This window comes from Mustela erminea, chromosome 5, assembly GCF_009829155.1.
Source record: "Mustela erminea isolate mMusErm1 chromosome 5, mMusErm1.Pri, whole genome shotgun sequence".
Classification (NCBI taxonomy): Eukaryota; Metazoa; Chordata; class Mammalia; order Carnivora; family Mustelidae; genus Mustela; species Mustela erminea.
Genome location: NC_045618.1, coordinates 116,032,774 through 116,058,605, shown reverse-complemented (window position 1 = coordinate 116,058,605; position 25,832 = coordinate 116,032,774). Strand labels below are relative to the sequence as shown.

General features: G+C 45.1%; 1 protein-coding gene and 1 long non-coding RNA gene across 3 annotated transcripts in view; both read right to left on the bottom strand.

The window, feature by feature from the left end:
• SUSD6 (sushi domain containing 6) overlaps nt 1-18,651 on the bottom strand; it is a 93,256-nt gene extending 74,605 nt beyond the window's left edge. For both annotated transcript variants that reach the window (XM_032344605.1, XM_032344604.1), the window contains exon 1: nt 18,338-18,651. The gene's annotated coding sequence lies outside the window, so the exon portion shown is untranslated. The remainder of the gene's footprint in view (nt 1-18,337) is intronic.
• A 4,173-nt stretch (nt 18,652-22,824) lies between these two features.
• LOC116591589 lies at nt 22,825-25,756 on the bottom strand. The gene is made up of 4 exons (XR_004286060.1): nt 25,708-25,756; nt 25,528-25,599; nt 23,705-23,773; nt 22,825-22,898 (listed from the first exon to the last, which is right to left on the bottom strand). It is a non-coding gene; the product is annotated as an uncharacterized LOC116591589 (long non-coding RNA).
• Between the last annotated feature and the right edge of the window lie 76 nt (nt 25,757-25,832).

The window sequence follows — 25,832 nt, the reverse complement described above, 5'->3', positions numbered from 1 at the left end:
CCGCTGCCTTCGGCTCGGGTCATGATCTCAGGGTCCTGGGATCGAGCCCTGCATCGGGCTCTCTGCTCGGCGGGGAGCCTGCTTCCTCCTCTCTCTCTCTGCCTGCCTCTCTGCCTGCTTGTGATCTCTGTCTGTCAAACAAATAAATAAAATCTTTAAAAAAAAAAAAAAAAAGAAAGAAACTTCAACAGAAAAAGGCTGAGAGGGGAAGAATTTTTTTTATTTTTTTAATGTTTGTTCTTTAAAAGTCCCTACACAAAGCACGTTGCCTAGGTCTTTGCACTCATTTGTAAACTGAATAAAGATATACAGGCGTTAGGGTTGGCCTCTCTGTGTTTTAATCTGTCAGTTAAGTGCCCATCCAAATATGTGAGCTACCAATTTTGTCCTTTCTCCTTAGCTTATATTATCTTTTTCAATTGCATTACTATACAAGATCCACGGCTCCAAGTTCAGAACGGTTCAGTAATTTAATTAAGCTGTACAGAAATGCTAATGATTTTTTGGGCACCAGGCTGACCTCACCCTGTTCCATTCTAGTCTCTGAGGGTTAAGCCCTGGCTATGGCCTCCCCCTGGGGTGGGAAGCCCTGTCTTCCTGGATTTCCTCAGGGTCTTACCAGAAGCTGGTTCTGCTACTTACAAGCCATGCCATCCTAGAAAGTTTTTTTTTTTTTAATCCAATTTGGCCTTAATTCTCACAACTATAAAATGGGTATAAGCAACCTACTTCAAAGTAGCTGTGAAGATTAAATAAGCTAATACAAACGAAGCACTTAGAACAGTGCCCATGTAAAAAGCACTCCACACACCTTACCTTTTATTATGAGTCTACCTTGTAATATTAAGAAAGTTTTACATGAATCTAGGTATATATGTATATACACACACATATGTGTGTGTGTATGTACATCTATATATATATATATACATATATATATAAATCTCAATTGATTATTGCTACAATTACTCCTCACAATAATGATTTAAGTCAGACAAGACTGCAAGTGTATGAGCATTTCCTACTATAAGGAAGAACTAGCTTGACCCCAAATGGGAGTTCATTACTCATTATCCCCCTAGATTTGCAGCTGGAAACCTGTCTCAGTCATCTTTGTACTCTACCCCCATACATACTAGCACGAATCAATAAATCAATGGTGAACTGGACTGAATGTAGGGTTTGGCCATGCTATCAACAGAGCCATCTTAGCCTTATGATAAGGGCTAGGGAACAAATCAGAACCACTATTCTAGGGAATTCCTGGCTACCCTAAACACAGAGACAAGAGGGCTACCTTTCCCAGTCCTGATTCCAACTCAACTTTGAGAAGAAAAGCAGCAACTATAGAATAAGGAGCAGCCAGAGGTCACTTAGAGGTAAATGGCAGAAGTGTCCCTGCACAACCTCTGAGTCAGCAGGGAACCAGGATAATAGTACCGGGCATTACCCAGCCCCTCCTGCTGGGCCAAAGGGAGATCTATAAATGCCGCATCTCAAAGGCAGATAATGCTGTCTTCCCTAAATGAAATGGGAATTGCCTTTCAGTGGAGTATAGGACAGTCTATAAATACCAGGGATTAAAAGGTTTCCTGTGGGGCCAACTGCCACCTGCCTAAATGCAGAGACTACCCTAAACAAACCCCCCAGTTTCCCTGAGGGAAAAGCTGCCATCATCCAACAGTATAGACCCCCCACCAAGTGATACCTTAACCGTTTTTTCTTTCCACTTCAGTTTATTTTTGCTCCCCGACCCCTCCTTCCCAGACCTTCCCTGAGGACCACCCACTTCCGTGCACCCCACCACTACAGCCCCCACCTGGCCCTGACCTCCTCTCTGAGGATTTGTTCTCCGTCTCCCTCACCACCTCATCCTCCACCCTAACTTCCTAACCCACATATATTACATCTGCCCTGAAAAACACAGGCTTTGTTATCACTCCAACCTTGGTTCTACCCCCAACAGAGTAATTTACAGCCCTTAACTTCTGAGAGCTTTTCTGATCTGGGAAATAAAGACAAGCCCACCAGACTACAGCACCTAGCACAGCACCTAGCAAAGAACCTGGCGCACAGCACGCACTCAGTACTTCCTGCCTTGTCCGACTCCACATTTTTCTTCTTTCCTTTCTGGGTCTCGTACTCTGTCACTGTTCCCAGGTATCATATGTGCTACATCCAAATGTCTTAACCCAAAGGAGGGACTCAAATGATGAAGATTTTAGTCACCAAGGTTATCCATGTAGCAGGTACATTCTGGGACAAGATCCCATCAGCAACCTTCAAATTACACTAGAGAGAAGACTGGTTACCTTATACCTCCCCACCATAAATGGCCCATTTGGTGAAGAAAGTAACCAGAGGGGAAAGACACAGAGCTGAGGGTCACTTACGGCCAGAAGCAAAGTATAAATAAAGACTTCTGTTGAACACAGAGCTACCCTATGACCCAGCAATTGCATTACTGGGTATCTATCCCAAAGGTACAAATGTAGTGATCCGAAGGGGCACCATAGCCAAACTATGGAAAGAGCCCAGATGTCCGTCGACAGATGAATGGATAAAGAAGATGTGGTGTATGTATGTGTGTGCATGTGTTATACACACACATACATACACAATGGAATAGTACTCAGTCATCAGAAAAAATGGTAACTTGCCATTTGCAATGACATGGATGGAACTAGAGGGTATTACGTTAAGCAAAGTCAGTCAATCAGAGAAAGATAATTATCAAGTGATTTCACTCATATGTGAAATTTAACAAACAAAACAGAGGACCATAGGGGAAGAGAGGAAAAAATAAAACAAGATGAAATCAGAGAGGGAGACAAACAATAAGAGACTTTTTAATTTTTTTAAAAGATTTTATTTATTTATTTGACAGACAGAGATCACAAATAGGCAGAGAGGCAGGCAGAGAAAGAGGGGGAAGCAGGCTCCCCATCGAGCAGAGAGCCCGATGCAGGGCTGGGATCCAGGACCTGGGATCATGACCTGAGCCGAAGGCGGAGGCTTTAACCTACTGAGCCACCCAGGTGCCCCAAGAGACTTTTTAAAAAAAGTCTCTAAACTTTCTAAAAAAGATTTTATTTACTTATTTGTCAGAGAGAGATAGAACATGCTAGCAAAAGTAGGGAGAGAAGCAGGCTCCCTGCAGAGCAAGGAGCCTGATGTGGGACTCAATCCCAGGATCCTGGGATCATGACCTAGCCAAAGGCAGACACTTAACTGACTGAGCCACCCAGGCATCCCCCATAAGAGACTCTTAATCACAGGAAAGAAACTGAAAGTTGCTGGAGGGGTGGGGGCAGGGAGGATGGGGTAAAAGGGTGATGGACATAAAAGAGGGCCCGTGATATAATGAGCACTGGGTGTTATATGAAACTGATGAATCACTGATCTCTACCTCTGCAACTAATAATGCATTATATGTTAATTAAATGAACTTAAATTAAAAAAAAAATTTTAAGGCCTCTGGAAGGTAAGGGCAGCACTCTCATATTCAACTAAAACTCCAAAAGAAAGCTTCCCATAATTCCACATTTACATGTAAAAATGTTTAATTAATTCTGTCAGCAAGAACAGCTGCCAGTTTCACTAGAAACACCATCTGGTTCATTTCTGATAAGGCCCAGGCACGACTTCACATAGGCCAGAGACTGCCTACAATATGGTTCCCAAAAGGTGGCATCCTAGATGACAGCTCCAAGGCAGTGTGCCATTCCTCTCTCCCCAGTGCTCGGAAGCTGCTCCTGCAAGTTCACGATTAGGCCTGAAATAAACCCAGAGCTTCGTTCTTTTATAAATATCTCCTTCAAATCTTCCAGGCATCACCCTGGCTAACTCAACGTATGGACTTAAGAGAAGTCATCAAATTACTCTGTGCCTCACTTCCTGTAACTCTGAAGTGGGCATACAGTCACCTCACTTCCAGATACCAGCCAGAATTAATTTAAGCAGGTCTGTTTTCAAAAACCAGAAAAATACTACAGAAACATAACAAACAGCCTGAACAACTTGTATTTTAGAGGAGTTTCCATAAAGTGGGTGCGAGGGTGGCTTCTCCACTGTAGAATCTCATTTTGCGATTAGCTAAGATTAAGAGGGTCCTTTCCACGAGGTCTTTAAGCTCCTCCAAGATCTTCTTTTTGTCAAGCCAACAGGAACCACTTTGATGTGCTTCAGTAGAGGTCTTTAGGCAGCCACAAATAAGGAAAAGAAAGCCGGATGGGAATCAGAGCAGACTCATCTAGAGGTGCACAGACTTGACTGGTATTAAGTACTGAAAAATGATTGCCTCAATAGCAGGGCCCTTCAGATCCTAATGTGGAATTATACAATGTAAATGCAATACTACAGCAAGTATATATTCCCAAAAAAAGGAATACAAGGTTTGCCAGCCGGCACTAAATGCAAATTTGGAAAAGGGTGTATTTGAAATACATGAAAAAAAAAAAAAAAAAAAAACTATGGAGTGCAAGAATCTGTATAAATACTTATACTCCTTCCAGGCCACTAGGCAAATTTAGATGGGTATAACTTTTGACATTGCATTGCCAGTATTTTTCACCAGATGGTAAGTACCTCATGACTCCTATGAAGAAGGCGGCAAGACAAATGTTGTAAAGTCTGATGAAGAGAACCAAAGAGGCAACGGTGAGACCTGTACTGTACAAACCCAAGGGGAGAAACTGGTGGCATCAGCTCTGACCCCTTAAGTTTGATGAGGAGGATCTCCCACTTTCTGGAAACAACTCTGGGTAGAAATCACTCAGGGTTTCCCCGCTTCCCCCCCCCCCCCCCCCCCCCCCGCTAAATGTGAATATACAGAGGGGCGCCTGGGTGGCTCAGTGGGTTAAGCCTCTGCCTTCGGCTCTGGTCATGATCTTGGGGTCCTGGGATCGAGCCCCATGTCAGGCTCTCTGCTCGGTGGGGAGCCTGCTTCCCCCCCCCTCTGCCTGTTTCTCTGCCTGCTTGTGATCTCTCTCTGTGAAATAGAATCTTTGAAAAAAAAGGGGGAAAAATGTGAATATACAGAGCAGAAGCCCACAGTACAAAGCTCAAAACCTATTTCCCACCAAGTCTAACTTCAGCACAACCATTCAGTCCCACAAACAGGCAGAAGAGAGTTATTTATAGAGCAGGTGGAAGTCACAGGCAGTACCAAAGTGGTATGGAGCGAGGCCTTCCCCTGGAGAGGCTGAGCCCATCCTTGAGCAGGCCTTCCAGGATGAAGGAAGGAGAGGTGAGCAGACTCCAGGCTGTGAGGCTGCTGGTGTGAACTGCAGGAGGGCAGTTAACAGAGAAGGCCATTTCTGCTGCTGATTCAACACAGCCTCAACACAAGGCACTAGACCACTCACTCTGTGCCTCACTCCCTGTAACTGTGAAGTGGGCATAACTCCACCTTGCTTCCAGCATAGCTGTGAGGATAACAGCTGGTAACAGTTACTATTTACTGAGCACTAACCACATGCCAGATACCAGGCTAACCGCTTGCTATGTCTCCTCCAAACCCCATGTATGTAGTAGATACTACCATAAACCCCCATTTTCAGCTCAAGAAACTGGGGCTTAATGAAGAGACTTACCCAAACCACTCAAAGCAGACTGAAAATTTAACACAACAAAAGCAAGGGCTGACCATGAATTAATATTAATATCACTTCTTCCGGGGCGCCTGGGTGGCTCGGTGGGTTAGAGCCTCTGCTTTCAGCTCGGGTTATGATCCCAGGGTCCTGGGATCAAGCCCCGCATCCGGCTCTCTGCTCAGTGGGGAGCCTGCTTCCTCCTCTCTCTCTGTCTGCCTCTCTGCCTACTTGTGATCTCTGTCTGTCAAATAAATAAATAAATCTTTAAAAAATATATATCATTAAAAAATATATATATATCATTTCTTCCCCAAATAAACTGCCAATTGCATATATTTTAGTTGTCAGGTACTGTACCTGGTTTTAAATATTCCATTTTATTTGATCTTCATAATAATTCCACTAGGGGGTACTTTTAAGTTATACATGCCAACAGTCAAAAATTCAAATGACATAAAAAGAAAGTTTAAGAAGTTACAGTTTTCCTGTTACCCTTCATCACCCCCAAATCCCCCGAAGCAAGTAATCATTGATATTTTGGTAGCCACCTTTCTGGAGACAGGCAGTGTTAAAAAGTATCATCTCCATTTTACAAATGACAAAAATGAGGACCAGAGAGGTTAAAACTGCTCACGGCATAGAGCTGAAAAATGGCTGAGCTGACAGTGGAAGCAGAGTTAATCCGAGTCCAAGGCCTGCTATCTTCTACTTGCCTCCCACTCAGTACCCGCTTCGTAAAACAATCATCCATTTTCATTCACCACAGGAAAGGGGGAAACTGTGCCTGGCCCACAGCCAATCTTACTCCTCCACTTTCCCAACTACATGGAAAAAGCAGGGCCATCTAAGCACACCCTGCCCCAGTAACATCAGCACTGCTTCATGTTTCTCCAAATCTAAGCTGTTGTGGGTGAGACAGGACCTTCACTTCCAACTTCCTCTGAAAACAAGAGCAGGACAATGGGGAAGAGGAGGTCAAGCCTCGCCTACAGGAGGCTCGAGGTTCCCTTGTCTGCAAAAAAAGGAAGGATGTTCCTAAAGGAGTCCTCATGAGGTCTCAGTCAAAGACAGTCCCCTTTTAGAAACAGGGTTTACAGAGTTGCTCTGAATCCCCACCACCGAGTCCTTAAGACCCAGAGAACTTGGAAGTTCTTCTCTGGCTTATCCCCAACTGGACCTTCTAATAATCCCCAAACTGCATGGATTTCTAGATACGAAGGTTTTGACCGTACAGCCACTCCCCTCCTCCAAAAATAAAAATAAAAGCCCCTCGGACAGAATACTTTTCCTCAGTTAGGAGATGAAAGCTGCCTTTCAGATTTTGTACACTTCCACATTCTTGTCCCAACTGTATACAAAAACGTACTGACCTTTAGAGTACCTACGCTGAGATGGGGTGGGGAAACAGGAAGGGTTGTTGTATTGTTTTTCATGAGAAAGTTAAGATTTATCAAGTCTGCAATTCCAGGAGGTTTCCTATTTCCAGCATGCAGTACCAGTGTTTGATTCAGCCAGCCCTGGGCTGACTCAGTGTTACTATCTACAAGCACAGTGGCTGCTAAATGTCTACTGGTTACCAAAGGCCATGGCTTTCCCACTAAAATCTTCCTCACAGTATGACATGACATCTTACATGAAAGCACTCTGTAAAATGGAGAAATCTGTACTGCTTTAATATGGATGCCCAGCCTGCATAGTAAACACATCAGAGACTTAAACCAGCCCTTCCATCCTCAAGGGGTTTAAAAATCCATGAGTGGAAAAGACAAACCAAAATAAATACTGGAGAACATTTGTTAGGCTGTGCGAGGCAAAGAATCCCTGTGGGGAGATGATTAAACAGGAAAGAGCATTCAATAAATACTTGTTCAATTAATAAATGAATTCAGATGCACTGCTTGAAAAATACATACCTTGTTGCTACTCACAGAAAGTTTTACTAACACCAGAGGCTCTGAAATCTGTTCATTCTGCTGTTGCTCACATATATCCAAGAAAAGCAGTGAGCATTTGTAGAGAGCTGCCCTTCTTTCAAAGATGAGATTTTTCAAAAGCATGCACAGACCTTCAAAGGAGATGACCCACACAATTACACTTTATAATTCCAGAAGCAAAAAAACCACTCCCAAAAGAGCTCAGTTCTGGAGAACAAACAGAAACAAGCCATCCTACTACTACTTTCTTGATTGCAAACAGATTCACAGTAGATATGAAAAATATATTAAGTAAATAAGGTCAAACTGTAGATACACACTTGTAGGTTGGATTTAGGGTATGACTGATGCCTCCTGAAGTTTTTAAAACATGGACAGAGTTCCAGAAACAAAAACCTGGACCTGAAAATTAGCAAGGGGAACTGTGGTCTTGAATCCAAATTTTTAAGGGGCCCTGTAGTTTGGTTTTCACCGGCCTTGCTAAAACATGTGGAAGAATCTCTAGTACCCTCTCTTTGCTTCACCTCCTCCTGCCTCCATGGTTTCTTTTTTTTTTTTTTTTTAATTTAAATATTTTATTTATCTATTGGACCAAGAGATCACAAGTAGGCAGAGAGGCAGGCAGAGAGAGAGGAGGAAGCAGGCTCCCCGCTGAGCAGAGAGCCCAATGCGGGGCTCAATCCCAGGACCCCGGGATCATGACCAGAGGCGAAGGCAGAGGCTTAACCCACTGAGCCACCCAGGCGCCCCGCCTCCATGGTTTCTGAGCAGTCTTCTTTTCCTGCTAGCAGACAGAGTGAAGCTGGTGAATGTTAACCACTTTTTTTCACCCTGTTTATATTTGTTTTTCACTCAGCCCAGGCCTTTCCTCCAAATGCCTCTTTTTAGAATTTCATCACTAATACCACTCTTTGATTCCTTGTCATCCACGGCTCATGGCCTCAAGGTCGCCTTGCCCTCTCACCCTTTTAACTTTGATCCTCTATCCTTGGTCAATCAACCAACCAAATAATCCTGGGGCTGAGTACAAAGAAGTGGACAAGACTGTCACTGACTGACCTGAGGCGACTTCCAACCTCAGCCTGGAACCTGGTCCGACAGAGATGGCTACCCACTGAAGTAAAATATATGGGGCTGTATGCAAATTGGGAGCCTTATGCGTGCCAGTACTGTTTTGGTTCTTTGCTGCCCCAGCAGGTTATAAAGCCACAGACAGTTCAAGAAAAGAGATATCACAAGTCAACATTTACATCTAAAATTAAAGCCTGGGTTAGATGGGAGAAAAAACATTCCCTAAAGAATTCACACTACTGTTCCTATTTCCCTTCTCCCAGTTTCTCACTGTGGAACCCGCACCTAATTTCCTCTCTCAATTAAAAGCAAAGAAAAGAAATTTCAGGGTCAGAAAACATTTCTACGATAAAAACTGATTGGTTAAATAAAGCCAGTAAACAGGAATTCTCACACCAGATCAAACTCCTAGATCTAGCCTACTCTGTTGAGAAAGGCAATTTGCTTTCTTGCCTGGAAGGCCAGAATTCTCCAAGATTATTTTTCCAGCCCACCTCCCTTCCAGGGTGATAGCTGGACTAGAGCACAGACGTCACTGAAAATGTCAGAGCAACTCCTTCAGAGTATCTAACTGAAAGTCTACTTTATACAACAGATTCCTCTAATACTACTCTCAAATTAGATAACCCACGGGTATTTCCTTGGACTGTTAAGGCCATGAAGGCAAGAATTGTGTCCATTTTGTTCTTTGTTTACAACTGTATACCTAACATTGACCACAGGCATTCACTAAATACTTGCTAAAGAAATGGTAAGATTTACTTCCTTTTGGTTTCTACACCAACCATTTAAACTCCTACCAGCCTGATGTCAAAGTCCAACAGGAGAATCAGCTCACAAATTATTATGACTTGAAGGTGCAGGGAAAGCGGGGGAAAAGACGGCCCAGTGAACTCTCATGAAACTCAGAGCCTGTTTTTCTTGCCATCCCACTGTGTAACATGCAAAATCCCCATAGGACTGAAAGAAGGAGGTGGATGGCCTTCCCACAGCAGTTTCCGCCTGGCAGGTGGATAAGAATCAAGGACTGATAAAGGTGTGGACCAGCTAACATACCACTTGCTAATTCTCTAAAAATGTCTTGAGTGGGCCAACTGAGAAGCACTATCCACTGAGCACAAAACTGCTCACTGGCTCTCCAGGGTGGAGAAAGCTAGCACATATGACCTCAGCCCAAGAAGCCTGGTTCCTTCCGGACTGATTAGAGACAGTTACACATGTGTGTTCACACTGCAGCCATGAAGGGTTGTAGACTGCAAATGGGGTAGGGGGGAGGGAGCATCAGCCCTCCCTAACAGCATGTTTCCAATTATCAGTTAGTCCTACTACATCTAGGATGCTACCAGTACCTGTCACTGTCCCATCTGGGCAAGAGGGACCCAATGGGGAAAAGGACTCAGAGAACACATCCCACTGGCCTGGAGCTGGTGGTGTTTTATGAATTGCAAGGAAGCACAATACAGAGATACAAAAGTTAAGCAGGTCCAGCCTAAGCACAACAGTGCCCATTTTAACAGCAGTTCTTCCTCAGAAGAACTGAACTTAAAGACTAATTCCTCCCTGTAATTTCACTATTAGATTCAAAACTACAATCACCGAGGGGCGCCTGGGTAGCTCAGTGGGTTAAGCCTCTGCCTTCAGCTCAGGTCATGATCTCAGGGTCCTGGGATCAAATCGGGCTCTCTGCCCAGCAGGGAGCCTACTCCCCCTCACACCCTCTGCCTACTTGTGATCTCTGTCCGTCAAATAAATAAATAAATAAATCTTTAAAAAAAAAACACACACACACACAAAAACTACAATCACAGAAAGGACATGAATTTGTTCCTAACAACATAAACCATACACTGTTCTGGGCTCCAATGCCCTTTCCCTGAGACAAGACCAGAGGAAAGAAAAGTTGACCATACACTGGCAAAAAGAGTGCTAGGCTAGGGATCAGGAGCCCTGGCTTCTCTACTAGCCCTGTCACCCCTTAGGGAAGTCAGCTCTGAGCATCCATTTCCCATTCTTCCTAAAGAATACTTTACTTTCCACAAAGTAAGGAGGTAGGAGGAAATTACCCCAAAGTTACAACCTTCCAACTCTAGCATCTAATGAGCCTAGAGTCTCTCTCATCACATACTTGGTTTGCTGTGCAGAAGTCTGAATAATACCTGTATATTATGTCCAAGAATTTGAATCTTCAGATAAGAATTTTATCTTACCTCCCTTTGCCTTTTGAGCCCCTCTAGCACTTGGGAAGAGAATTTGCATGAACAGGTAGAGCACACCCCAATACTCTAAAACTTTGTCAGGGAAGTTATGGCAGCATTCATACACATGTATACAAACATAAACACACACACACACACACACACACACACACACACACACACACAGAGGCAGGAACTTTCTGGAAGGACTGATCCTTGGGCTTGGCTCCAGCTACAAGAGAAAGTAATACAGGTACAGGAGAAGATAATTCAAGTTCCCAATTTTTGTCTGCCTTATTGGACAAAAGTCCATGTGCCTTGTACCCCACATTTCTCTGGAACCACCCTGATCCTCTAATAAAAGAATGAGGTGGCCTGCACACACACACTTTCAAGAGCTTTTGGTAAGTGACCTAGGAGTAAGAAAAACAAGAGCAGCTATTGCTCACAAATGCAGGTAGTTCCAATTAGGACAAGGGCAAGAGGAGGCTCTGTACTTCAGTAATATGGCTGGTATGGTGTGAAACCAGCCAGGAGCATATCCTGTAGAGGAAATGACACTCCCAGCAATACCATCTGTTCCTCTTTGTGTCTGGCATGATCTGTATTTTTAACCTCAGGTGCACCTGAAGTCCACCAGTAAGAGCCCTATAAAAGCTGCTCTGAAGAGCAGTTTTTCACAGACCTACATTTAAACCACACTCAGTGCCCCTCCCCCCCATACCTTGATGGTTGGCTCTCCATCGCAGCCTAGCAAAACTTCTAAGCAGGTGCACAGAACACTGGCATGGAATGCTTCATAAGAAAAGGAAAAGCTTCTGAGAACTATAAATTACATTTGATAAGGAAGGCTCTGTGGGGTTCATGGTAAAGTTCACTCCATAAAACACAATGACGTGATTTAGAACGGAGGCTTCATACTGAAAATCTTTTTTTTTTTTTTAAAGCAGCAGTACATGGGCACTGAATGTAGGCACTATTGCATCTGTAAACTCCCACTACTCTTTAAAGTTCAGCACCAAAGATTTGGAAACCATGCTATTGTATTCTTACACACATAATTCTTCCTTTCATTTGTTCTTTTTCTTGGTAGCATCTTCTCTTAATTCAGGGCAATATCCTCAACAAAACACAATGTAAAGTTTTTGCCTTAACACTGTTCTTCCCAAAACAAACTGCATAACCAAAATGTTAGCTCCAGAGTAGAAATATGGATGCAGTTTTTAAAATACCTCCCTAAGAAATAAAAACATATCTCTACACAAAACTTTACACATGGGTGTTAACAGCAACATTACTTATAATAACAAAAAATGAAATAATCCAAACATCCATTAGCTGATGAATAAACAAAATGTGATATATCTATACAAGAGATTATTTAGCGGGGCACCTGGGTGGCTCAGTGGGTTAAAGCCTCTGCCTTCGGCTCAGGTCATGATCTCAGGGTCCTGGGATCGAGCCCCACATCGGGCTCTCTGCTCATTGGGGAGCCTGCTTCCTCCTTTCTCTCTGCCTGCCTCTCTGCCTACATGTGATCTCTGTCTGTCAAATAAATAAATAAAATCTTTAAAAAAAAAAAAGAGAGAGATTATTTAGCAACAAAGTGGAATAAAGTACTGACACATGCTATAATATGGATAAACTTCAACAACATTATGCTAAGTAAAAGGAGACAACTTCTAAAGACCACATGTTGTATGAGTCCGTTTATATGAAATGTTCACATAGGTAAACTACAGAGACAGAGTAGATTAGTGGTAGCCGTAGGCTGCAAGGATTGTGAGGAACAGGGAATGACTACTAATGGAGTTTCTTTTTGAGGTGATGAAAATGTAGCAAAATTAGAATATGGTGATAGCTGTCAGCTACAGCTGATTTAGTGATGGAATATTACAAAGCCATTAGAAATAATTATAAAGGCTATATGTCATTATGGAAAAATATTGATGGTATAATGCTAAATGAAAAAAATATATAAAAATGAATATACAGGGATTTTCAACTGAAAGAAAGCACAGAACAGACGAAAATGATGTTTGTGGTAGGATGGTAGAACATGGTGAGTTTTTCTCCCCCTCTATTCTCCAAGCTTTCTGTAATCTTGTCCCCACTGTGTAAAGGAAAAAAAAAAAAGTAACTCCAGTCTTCCCTCTGAGAGACCAGGCTACCACTTAAAATGCAAAATGATCAAAATCACCTTGTTCTCTTTTTCAAGTTCCCTTTTTAAAACTTCCACCCACTTAGTTTACTCAGATCAATTGAGAAGAGCCCAAAGAAGGAAGAATGGGATAAACAGTCCTATCCCATTCCCAGAAGCCAATTTCATTTTACTGGCTTTGTCAGAAGCTGAAGCCTAGTCTAGCCAAAAGTCTAAGTGGAGAGAGTCTACACACTGGCCAACTCTATGCTCTGATCTTAAACTTCTGTGGGTGAAGGCAAGTCACTGCTGGCAGGAGGTTGGATTTGGAAAGATGAGACTTTCCCCCATCCTTAAGAAAGGATGGTAAGAAAGAGGAGTCTGAGAAAGAGTCCCTATTTATACCTCTTCTCTGATGTTTTATGTCCAATCTCCAACTACAGGAGAAAAGAATCCTGAGTCATTGAATTTTTCACCACAAAAGATCCTCTTCTGAGTAATAAAGAATTGTCAGTCACCACCTCTGCTGTCTGCAAATCCCTGAGAATCTATTACTGTCATCAGGAACCCAGGCTAACTTTCCCCAAATCAAGCAACTGGGACCTCAAAAAAAAAAAAAAAAAAAATCTAACACATACACATATGTGTGGGAGGAAGAGTACGTTTAAGGGCACACTGCTATCAGGTAATTTCAAGGATCTACTGACACTGGCAACAGTAACAGAGAACTACATCTGTTTCTGCTTGAGAAAACGCTTTAATAATATCCTGTTTCTAGAATACTGCATAAATTCTTGGCATGCAGCCTTCAGGTGTTTCAAGGGTGCTATTTTCCTTTTCTGAGATATAAGGGCCCAGGAAGGAGACTACAGGCTACACGGGAGCCTGTGAAATCTGCCCAAGTTAGGGCATTTTCTGCTGTTGCTATACCAATACCTTCAGAGATTTAAGTGTCCCCAAGCCCTGACAGAAGCACAGGTGGACTTTCACAGCCAAAGTGACCCAGCTCAGCACCACTGGAGGTCTACCAGCAGAGTGGAGGCTTCCACCCTTAGAAGAATCAGAGGATGAGAGAGCGAACAGAGGAACCCTGCTGGTTTCTAGGCCAAAGGACTAAAAGGGAAAGAAAAAGGACACCATCACAGACACACATGAGGACAAAAAAAAGGAAACATCCACAGATGCCTGACAGGTTTTACTGCTAAAACCTAAGCCCTGTAAGAGGTACCTCTTTCCCCAGTGCCTCTACTTTTTCAAATAAAGGTTTTACACAGACACTCAAGAACTTACAAGCATGCAAGGGAACAATGGTTGTCACCTTGAATTCCAGCGAGAGTGGGAGTGAACAGATCTTGATGCTCAAGGACAGTCACCCCAACGCTGGCCTGGAATCGCTTCATTGGTCTCAGATTCACAGCTGCTGCAGCTTCAAATACTCATCACAAAACCCCCCGCCCCAAACTTCAAGCTGCATCCTTCATTCCCACCGGTATGAAAATAGCCCTCCCACACTACAGGCATCGTTTCTCACTGCTCTAGTTTCCAAGACTTCTGCAATGTGGCAACATAACTTAAGAATATTAATTTTTTAGGGGTGCCTGGGTGGCTCAGTGGGTTGGGCCACTGCCTTCGGCTCAGGTCATGATCTCGGAGTCCTGGGATCGAGCCCCGCATCGGGCTCTCTGCTCGGCAGGGAGCCTGCTTCCTCCTCTCTCTGTGCCTGCCTCTCTGCCTGCTTGTCATCTCTCTCTGTCAAATAAATAAATAAAATCTTTAAAAAAAAAAAAAAAAGAATATTAATTTTTTAGAAACCATTCCACTAAATGAAATCTCACTATGGTGGGATATGGGGTGGCCCCTAGATTGAAGCCATCTTGAGGAGAAACCTGGATAGAGTCTCTATTATCATACATGCATTTGTCCCAGTGTTTACCCTTAACCCAACTGTCCTAATACTCCACACTCAGGTCTGCATCTGAGCAATATCTGCTTTCAAATATTAAAAAAAAATAAGGCACTGGGCTTCTTCCTCTACTTGTTCTTTCCCCTACCACTTAAGGGAAGATCCCTAAGTAAGACCTCCTTACTGTCCAGGAAGATAGAAGAGGGAAAATGAATCCTGCTTGTCAGCTTCAGCTAGGAGATCACATGTCAATTCAGGAGCTCAGTAAAATGCTTCATGCATGGCAGTTACACAAGCACTACCAGTGGACCTGCTGACATTCAGGCCTTCAAGTGGGCACTGCAGGCCTCTAAGTGGGCACTATAGTCCTGCTGCCTCTCAGTGAACTGTTGCTTGTATATGAGGAAGTAGAGGGGAAAAATAGCACTTAACACTCTCTGGTCTTCCTTCTCTACCCACAAGCAGCTCTGCTCAAGACTTCTCCACAGTTCACTTCTTTCAATACAGAAATGAGGAAGCTTGTGTGACTAATTTTTTTAAAGATACTGTAATCCTCTAAGCCCACAGTCAGACACCAGGGGAGTTGACCTTGAACAACACAGGTTTGAACTGCGTGGGTCCACTTCCACACAGATTTTTTTACAGTACAGTATTATAAATGTATTTCCTCCGTCTTGTGATTTTCTTAAGAACATTTTCTTTTCTCTGGCTTACTTTATTGTAAGAATATAGTATATAATACATGTAGCATACAAAATAAGTGCTAATCAGCAGTTTATGTTATCACTAAGGATTCCTGTCAACAGTAGGCTATTAGCAAAGTTTTGGGGAAGTCACAAGTTATATGTGGATTTTTTACTGCATAAGGGTCAGTGCCCCTAACCCTGTGTTCTTTAAGAGCCAACTGGAGTTACCTGGTTGTCAAAACAGCTGAGGATATGGGAAGAGTGCATAAGGAATGATGTAAAATATAAAGCAAGTTTTTCTCTGGGCTACAGAAAAGCATGGAATCATGAAGGGAATGAAATAATGCTTAGTAGCAATAAACCTGAAATAAGTTCTTACTTTTAAAAAGCCAGGTGAATGAATACCTTTGGAGGGTGCATACATGTATATGGAGTGGGAGGATAGCTGAAGAAATTGCGGCCCCAGCAACAGCAAAGGAGGAAATCCCCTGCCAGGAAACGCACCATTACATAAGAGCACAAGTTCAGTCACCACAGGATGGAGACCTGCCAGGAAACCAAACAATGCTGAGGTCTCTTCTCTACCAGCCCACATCTGCAACACCTCACTCTACATTTCTTCTCCTTTCTGTTGCCTAAATTCTAGGCTTTGAGAAGGCAGTCCAGTCCTCGGAAAATAAGTTGAACTGTGCCAACTGACACTGGGTTTGATATCAGGGTTTAAACGTTTGCGGGGTGGGGTAGGAGATCGCCCTACTCTGAGAACACAGTACTACAGTATCCAAGTCACTATGCAGACAGGAAGTCCTAAGTATCAGTCCTCATACCAGTAGTGTCTTCTAATTTAATTAACTTGACAGCAGGTCCTTAAGCAGCAAATCGTCACCACTTAAAACTAACAACATAAACCAAAATACACTGACTTAAAAGACTGAACTCCATGACGGCATGGCTGTGTTCGGTCTTTTTTTTTTTTTTTTTTTTTAATTAATTTGTGTTCCGTCTTATTCATTGCAGTATCCCCAGTACCTAGCACAGTGCCTGACATACATTCCGCATCACTTAAATACTTGGGAATACTGAATGGAAGAATGAATAAACAACTGAATATTGTGAACATGCCCAAAGTGTGTACCTTGGAGAATTAGGGATGCTCAAGATCTGAAAAAGAGCTTGAAGAAGTAGTGCTTTGAAAAACTTCTAGAAAGACTCCAGCTTCAATTTTATTAAATGGTAAGCAAATCAGAAGCTAACAGTATAATCTAGCCGTTGAAGTGCGGTCTCCACCAAGAGCTATTTTTGTGACCCTAGGCAAGTTATTTGGTTTCGGTTTCAACTGGGGGGGAAAAAAAAAGGAAATCATAACAATATCCACCACAAAAGTCTATTATTAAATGAGATCAAGAAAGTCAACTTCTTGGCATAAAGCTTGGTACACATTCCCCAAGAACTGTTCCTATTATTGCTATTATTGTTGCTTTATTAAATACCTCCTTTACTAAGGGGGAGGTAGACCTACTCCTGGCCCCTCCACCCAACCAACTGTGAAAATTTTCATTTCTGGTTAAATAGACATCTAGCTAAAAATGCAAAGCCCAGAAAATTCAGAACTCAACGCCAAGAACATGTCTGTACTAGCCTCCACTAGATGGTGACAATTTGGGTGTGGAATTCCCAAAACAGAAAAGGTGTGTGTGTGTGTGTGTGTGTGTGCGCGCGTGTGCGTGTGTATCATTCATACACACATTTTACACCAGAGGAATGAAAAGAGCAAAAATGAATTAACCGCTGCAAAGGATGGAAAGACACACTTCTACCTCTGCCCATCAAGAAAGGCCCACAGTTAATTGAACTGGGTAGTTCTACTGCACCTCTGTACAAAGCACACACAGGCCCAGGAAGCAAGAGCAACAAAGCAGCGAGCTCCCGACCACTAAGAGTACATTCTGTGGGAACAGCAGTACTAGGCCTGCGGGCCAGGACATGAACTCCCCCCCTAAGGAGTCCAAGACTTGATTTTGACGTCGTTTTCGTCTCGGGTCTTAACAGTCCCACCCTCACCCGCCGGCTAATGTCGTTACAGGTAACTTTCCACTTCAGCAGCCCCACAGTCAAACCAGGAGAGAGGGTCACACCTACACTATTATTTGGAGTGCCTAAAAACCAGAAGCAAAAAAAGAAGTCTACATATATAAACAGGAAGTGATTTCGGTGAGTCTCAGCCCAGATAATAAGTAAAGTTTTTGCGATTAAAGAGCAGATGAGGAGCGGGGGCTCCAGAAAGCTCCGACTGCTCCCACACACGGACTCCAAGATCTCCTCAGGAAATCCACCGTCGCCAAGCCACCCTGCCCCGCGCAGCACCCGCAGCTTTGATCGACCGGAGGGGGAAAGTAACAGTAATAAGAAAGGGGCCTCCGCCTTCATGTTCCCCCGCGACCCGCACAGTCTGGTTTCCGCTCTGACTCCCGGCCAGGGAGCGCGACCCCATACGCCGGGCGAGGCCAGGCGGCGCGCCTCGGTCTCGGCCACCAGCTCGCGGCCGCAGACCGGCCGTCCGGTCCTCTTCCCGGCCTGCGCACAGCCCACGCCGCTGCCCGCTCAGCCTCCCCGGCCGCCCTCCCGGCCCCGCGCGCTGCCGGCCGGGTGACAGCGGGGCCGGCGCACTCAGCAGCCGACGCTGGGCGGCCGGCCGGGGCTCCCCGGCGTCCGTCCCTGGAGGTGCGCGCCGACCCCGCGCCCCTGACAGCCTGTCGGCCGCGCCAGTGACACAATGCCCGGCCTCGCCGCCCCCCAGCCGCGGTGACAACTCACCCGGGGAACCGCGCGGCGACCTCCGCGAGGGGGGGCGCTCGAAGCTTCCGCGGCGCTGGGATCCGCTCTGCCGCCTGCGCGCGCCCGCAACCCTCTCGGGTCTAGGCGAGGCCCTGAGTGCCCTTGTCTGGCTGGCGCTGGCCAGTGCTGCGGGAGGAGACGGCGGGAGGCGGGGGGCGAGGCTGTCGCCGGCTTAGAGAATGGAACGCGGCGGCGGCTGCGGCGGCGGTAGCGGCGACGGCGGCGGCGGTGGCGGCGGCAGCAACAGCGGCTCCCGCGTCACTGGCCCAGCTGTACCGCGCGGGCGGGGGAGAACCGCGGAGGGGGGAGGGGAAGGGGCGGGCAAGGGGCGGGGTCAGGCGCGCACGCAACAAGCGCCGGCGTCGCGCCGCCGGGACCGCCCCTCTGGGAGGCCCTGCCGGTCGACGGCGGCCAGCACGCACGCGCCGCCGGAGAGGCCGCAGGCCCCGCGGGAGGCGAGCCCGGAGCCCGGAGGGGGCGGGGCGGGGCCGGGCAGGGTGGGGCGGGGGGTGGGGGGAGCTGTTTAAAGGGACAGTCACGCCTACTATGCTTGAGTGGCCCGGGCTGTGGCACCAGCTCAACCTGCGCCGCGTTTGCCGTGCGCTCTCTAGTTCTTTTACTATTATTATTTTGTGGATTTTTTGGATGTTTTTTGGGTTATGGGATTACTATTATTTGCAAATAATTGATTTGTTCTCAGGTTTACAGGGCGCTTTCACCCATGTTGCCATATTAGCTCTTGAATCGCTTGCCAGACCTAGGACTGATGCAGGTCATCATCTCCCTTTTAAGGAGTACTCAAACTGTGTAGTGTAGTTTACCGAGCTTGAAATTGCCCCACGGGGGTGGGTGCGTGTAAAAAAGCACATTCGGGATCCCGCCTCCAGCCATTCTGATTTAGGAGAACTAGGATTGGACTCAGGGATCTATTTTAAGAAGCATTTCTCGCTGTCTCCCTCTCTGTCAAATAAATAAAATCTTAAAAAAAAAAAAAAAAGAAAAGAAAAGAAAAAGAAAGAAAGAAAGGAAAAAGAAAAGAAGAAGCATTCCCCAAAGTGATTTTTCAGCACACCGAAAGCACTGGACTGATCTCAAGGTTGAGAAAACTATAGTTAAGAGCAAAAGAGCAAGGATCGGCAGAGTGGGGGCTAGGACCACACCATACTCCTAACTTTATGTCCCATCCTGAGCCTTGCCTCTTTGGGCTGTTTTTCCAGGATATACTACGCGAATGGTTTGTGCACCATATCGCTACACCGTCTGTTGGTGATCTCACTGCAGCCCTCGGAGGTAGTCCTCCGTTTGTGTGTTTACAGGGCTTGTGGCCCATTGATGGCGATGATGGTGACTTTATCTTTGTGGCCCAGGAACCTTGCACAGTGCCTATTCAGAAGTGCTCCTATTTGAGAATCAGTGCCCGAGTTTGCCCTTGGACCCACAGACTTCGTCTTCCTGCAGCTTAGGCCAGGCAGGCCCCTCCTCCCAGATGCCCTTCGGACAGGATACTCCCCTCTCAGGGCCTCTCACCTAACCTAGTTCTAGTAGGTTCCTTGGAAAAGTGCTGTGAATTAACAGAGTATGTCCTTAAGGTAGCTAAAACCAGAGCCCATGCTCAGGCATTCATCTCCAAGAGAACCTTCCCCTCATGGACCCCACAGAAACTGTGGCTTTAGCTACCTTTTCCGTATGTATGTCCTTGCTCTGCCTTCTTTCTTCCTTGGCTTCCTGTTGGGCATCCCTCCCATCCTGCTCATTTCCCCTCTCTGTTGGGGCTGCACAGCCCAGATCACCAGGGGGTTGGAAAGCAAGTATTAGATTGGCCTGGGTCTGCAAAAGAGCTCAGTAACCCTATGTGGGCTGCAGGAACACCCCAGGCATACCCAATGCCTGGAAGGGGACAAGGGAAAGGGTAAAGAAAACAAATGGAGAGAAGAAAAGGTGGGCAGATTACCCACAAAGGCATGTCGGTGTAGTGGAATAGGGGTTAGGCTGGGTGTCTGAGCCCCTGGCTTTGTACTACAGTCAGTTTGGTCACTGAGCAGCTTAGTGACCTCATGCAAGACCCACCATCTCTCACTGCAGGTCTGCAACTCACTTCCTGGAAATCCTCGCCTGGGATCTCCCAGTGTCCACTGAATGAAATCCAACTCCGAAGCCAGGGCTGTGTCCAGTGCTCTCCAAAATCTGTCCCAAGTCCCCTCCATCCTTACACACACCCCACATACCACCTGTGTCCTAACCTCTCGCATGCCACCTACTTTTACATCTCAGAGCTTGTGCCCACACTGTTCCCTATGCCTGGAATGTCCTCTCCAACAACAACCCTTTGCAACCTCTCCAGAGCTCTCCTTCCTTTCTGTGGCATTTTGGACAAGTCTCAGTTTAGCTTCTATTTCCTTCTGTGTTATATTGCAGGGTCAGGGGTGAGTCACTTTTCTCCTTTTGTAAATACTGGCTCCCCAGCCTCTCCTCTCTTCCCATTTCCCTACCTGCCTGAATTCCACTGGCCTCCTATAGAACTGAGCAAAAGGCTCTTTACATTCTGCTATGGGTCTTGCTCATTTTTTCTGCAACATTGGGGTGATATTTCCTGGCCGAGGTTAAATATTTTTATGCCATTGAAAAGATAATTCTTAAAATGAGGGTTAAGAATCATTTAGATGTAGAAATTCTAATTTGGGAAGAATCATTTTTTTAATTAAAAACTCTCAATTTTTAAAAATTTGACAGCTTTAGGGGCGCCAGTGTGGCTCAGTTGGTTGAGCAACTGCCTTCAGCTCAGGTCATGATCCTGGACTTCCAGGATCGAGTCCCACATCGGGCTCCCAGCTCCTTGGGGAGTCTGCTTCTCCCTCTGACCTCCTCCTTTCTCATGCTCTCTCTCACTCATTCTCCCTCAAATAAATAAATAAAATCTTTAAAAAAAAAAATTTGACAGCTTTATTGAGGTCCAGTTCACATACCATATAATCACAATTTAAATGTCTAATTATATATTTAAAGTTTTAGTATATTTACAGAGTTGTGCAAGCATTACCACAATCAACATCTTCATGATCCCAAAAAGAAACTCTAAACGCATGCAGGCACATCCTACCCCCCCCACTCCCCCCAAACACAACCAATAAGCTACTATCCAGAGATTTGCCCATTCCAGACATTTCGTATAAATGTCTCATATAGTATGTGGACTTCAGAATTAATTTTTTGTATCTTATGGCTACCATAATGACTTTTAAGGCCAGAGTTAATTTTTTATTTTCATTTATTTATCGAGACCCTACCTTTCCTAAAAGGACTTAAACTGGCTCTTGGAGTTGGTAGTATTCCTGTGGCCTCCCAGATTTCCAGTATAAATCTTAACATTCTAAGCCTGGATATTGGAAGATGGCTTAGAGTTGGGCCCAGGTTGGTGGTGAAGAATCAATCATGCCAGTTTGTATGGGGCTGTGGGGTCCCTGGGACTTGGGACTTCTGGTGCTAAAACTAGGAGAGTCCTAGCAAACTGGAATGAGTTGGTCACTAGTATGAGTCACAGGGCATGGTTTTCTTTCTCCCTCTTTCAGGAATGCAACGAGGAGCTTCCCTTTCATCACTGAAAGGGCAAGAAGTAAAGGAGAGAAAAGGTTGGGAATTAATACTTGGTATCTGTGTTGCTGTCGTTGTTATGTTTAACAACAGGAATGACAGCTACCATTTATTAGGACCTACTGTGTGCTAAGTACTTGGTAAGCACAACTTTATACATGTAGCCACTAATTTTGACAACAATCCTTCAAATTAAGTATATCATCACCATTTTACACATGAGGAAACAGTCTCATGGAGATTTTTGTAACATTAAAAACTACATGGGTCTTCTGGGTGGCATAGTCGGTTGAGCACCCTCTTGGTTTCTGCTCAGGTTGTGATCTCAGTGTTGTGAGATCAAGCCCTGTGTCGGGCTCTGCACTCAGTTCGGAGTCTGCTTGAGATTCTCTCTCCCTCTGCCCCACGCCCTCCCCGCTGCTTCTCTGAAATACATAAATAAATCTTTAAAAAAAAAAAAAAAAAAACTCCAAAGCATGTATGTTGCAAAACAAGAATTCGTTCTTGTCTGTCCAAAAGTTGTACTTATCCAAATACGTTATATGTATATATGGCCCTTCCTACCCCCAATAAAAATAGCAAATAATGCCAGAAATTGTCCTCACATATTTCTTGATCTTTTTGAAAGTGCTTTCTTGCGTACCAGCTTATGTTATCTGCACAACATTCCCATAAAATGAGACATTAATTAACCCCCTGTTTTGAAGGACAAGGAAGTTGAGACACCAAGCGGTTACCAGCTTGTCTGACCTCATGCGGGAGTTAGCGTGGGGTTTCTTGTTTTGATTCAAGATTCCTTGAGTAGTCTCCAAAGCCCCTGACGGTGAATAAGTAAACGCACCTGACCTCAGAGGATCTGGACTCTTCCAGCTATCTTCACTCAGGGAGTCAGAGTCCACGATGGGTGGGCCAGGCAGGGCTGAACCAGCAGGTCTGAGGGGCAGTTCCCACCCTGGGGAGCAAGATCCTAAGGTCAGGCGGTTGGTTGTCTGAATACATAGGCCTGCGCCATCATCCTTCCTCAGATATTCGGGAGCCTATGACCCCAGACATGTCATTCTCAGTGACAGGCTCGGTGACCCCGGCCCTGGTGGCCATTAGTCATGGAGCTTTGCAGAGGTCAGAGGTCAGAGCAGGGCTGCTCAAGCAAGGAGTCCCTGTCCTGGGAAAAAGAACACCTGAGGCAGTGCGCATCTAATACTGCCCAGTCAGTAAGTCTAAGAGAGTGACCAAAACCCCTCCTGTTTTTCTGAAGCACTGACAAGTCTTTGACATTTTTATCTGGTAAAAATCAGGTGAACTGGATGAAAGCTTTGGCTGGGTTATACACTCAAGCAAAAGCCAAGATGGCAAAGAGAGTGTCTACCTGCTCTGTCTTCAGATGATAACTGTCCAGCTCCCCCCTCAACAGGTTCTAGTCTAGTCACCCTGTTCCCCTGTTTCTACTTTCTGCCCTTTGCCCCGGGGCTGGGCAGTGACTCTGGGAGTCAACCAGCTGGGAAGAAAGGAGGCAGTGGGGGCAGCCCCAGGGCCTGAGGCTCTGGCAGACACAAACCACATACACATGGCTCCTGGTCATTTGACACTGCCTTCCCTTCATGACTCTCTTCCTCCAGACTGCCCGGGCATTCCACTCTCAGGTGACTTCAAGGTGAGTTGGCTCAGCCAGCTGCAGGGGGATGAAGGGCTAGGAGGCACCCCCTCCTTCAGACTTTCTGAAGAGACAGAGGCTGAGCTGTAAAGTTCTGGCCAACTTACATCAGACTGTCTGCCAGGCACTGTGTTAATGGCTTTCCATCCATGATTTCATGCAATCCTTGCAGGAACCTGTAAAGTAGGTATGAATTCTATGATCTCCATTTTACGGATTAGGAAACTGAGGTACAGAGAGGGAAAGATAAGGCCGAGACCATAGTTACTAAGGAGGAAAGGCCTACCTAACCTCTTTGGGAATACAACCGCAATTTGCAGTGGGAAAGACAAATGTGATTTTTATTTTTTTAATTTTTTAATTTTTTTTTAAAGATTTTATTTATTTTTTTATTTGACAGAGACACAGCAAGAGAGGAAACACAAGCAGGAGTGAGAGAGGAAAAAGCAGGCTTCCAAAAGAGCAGGGATCCCGATGCGGGGCTTGAGCCCAGGCCCTGGGATCATGCTCTGAGTCGAAGGCAGACGCCTAACAACTGAGCCACCCAGGCGCCCCCAAATGTGATTTTTAAAGAGGTACCACAGCCCGTTCCCTGCAGTGCTGGAACCTCCCTGGACTGTCTTTCAAGAACCAACTGCGAACTTGCCAAGATTTTTGTGAGCCAACTATTAAACACAGACTTTATTAAAAATAAAATTATATATGTAAAATTAAATAAATTATATCTTAAGTAATAAATACTCAAAACTTACCACTTCCCAATTACTTTACTACATTGTATCCTTATCTAATAATGTTTCCAAGTTTATTTACATCAATTATATACTTAGGGTGGGAATGCCATGTACTGTGCTACTTAGGATCTCTTCCCAAATCCATGTTCAATAACACCTCCTTGACAGCTTGAAATCACACAGGGTAGAATTTTTTACATCACAGAAATTAGCCAAGCTACCAATCAGACCACCCCCAGCCCAGAACAAGTTGTTAAACATTTAACCAGCCCCTGTGTCTGCAGAAGCCTCTGTGTGGAAATGCAGAATCCAGCATAGGTGGCCCAGGGCTAGACTGACTCACCAGCAAAGCCAGTAGGGTGAGTGAGGATAGGGAACATGTGGGTACCTTGAGGAGACAGCCAGACCCCAGTGTGTCAGTTCCATCTGCCTCCACTGAGGTGCACTGTGAAGATTTCTTTTTTCTTTTTTTAGATTTCCCCAGGTAGAGCTGGAGCTCCATTTACCAAGGGAGAAGAAGGGGCAGGAACCTAAGAAGCCTGCCTGGAAGGAGGAGAGGCAGATCAGAGTCCCTTGTGAATGCTGACCTCTACTGGTGGGAATGAGAATGCAGGCTTCTGCTTTGTTACCTTATGACAAGGTTCTCTCCCTCCCACCAAGCACAGCCCTGATGCTCGCCAGCACCAGGCACTGGCACAGTCCTTGTGGAACAGACAAATGGACTATGGAAAGAGGCACCTGCGTCAGACCAGAGGATTTCAATTACTCACTCAGAACTTAGGCCTCTTTGGATAGCAAATATTTTATAGCACCCCTTACTGTCAGTTACAGATAACAGTTACAGATAATACATATAACTGTAAAAACTAAATGCATGCATATGTTCACCAAAATACATCAGCACGAATGTTCACAGCACCATTATTCACAATAGCAAGAAGCTGGAAGCAACCCCAAAGTCCACCTACAGTAGGACAGATAAATACATCGTGGTAGAGGCGTACAGTGGACCACTATGGAGGCATGAGAAAGAACAAGCTTCCAATTCAGGCACGACACTGACGAATCTCACAAATGTGATTGTGATCGAAAGAAGCAAGACACAAAGAAAGTATACACCATATGATTCCACTTATATAAAGTTCCAAGAGAGGCAAAATTAATGGACAGGGTGTTAGAAGTCAGAATGGTGTTACCTTTAGGGGAAACCATGCAGGCAGGCAGCAGGAAGGGACTCCCAGGATGCTGAGAATGTTCTGGTTCTTGATCTGAGTACGGGTTACACAGGTGTGTTCATTTTGCAAAAGTTCATAGAGTACATAATTATGATTAGCTCACTTTTTTTGCAGTACGTAGTTATTCAATAAAAGGTTTACCGAGCAGGGCACCTGGGTGGTTCAGTCAGTTAAGCGGCTGACTCTTGATTTCAGCTCACATTGTGATCGCATGATCCTGGGATCCTGTACTGGGCTCCACACCCAGAACAGAGTCTGCTTGGGAT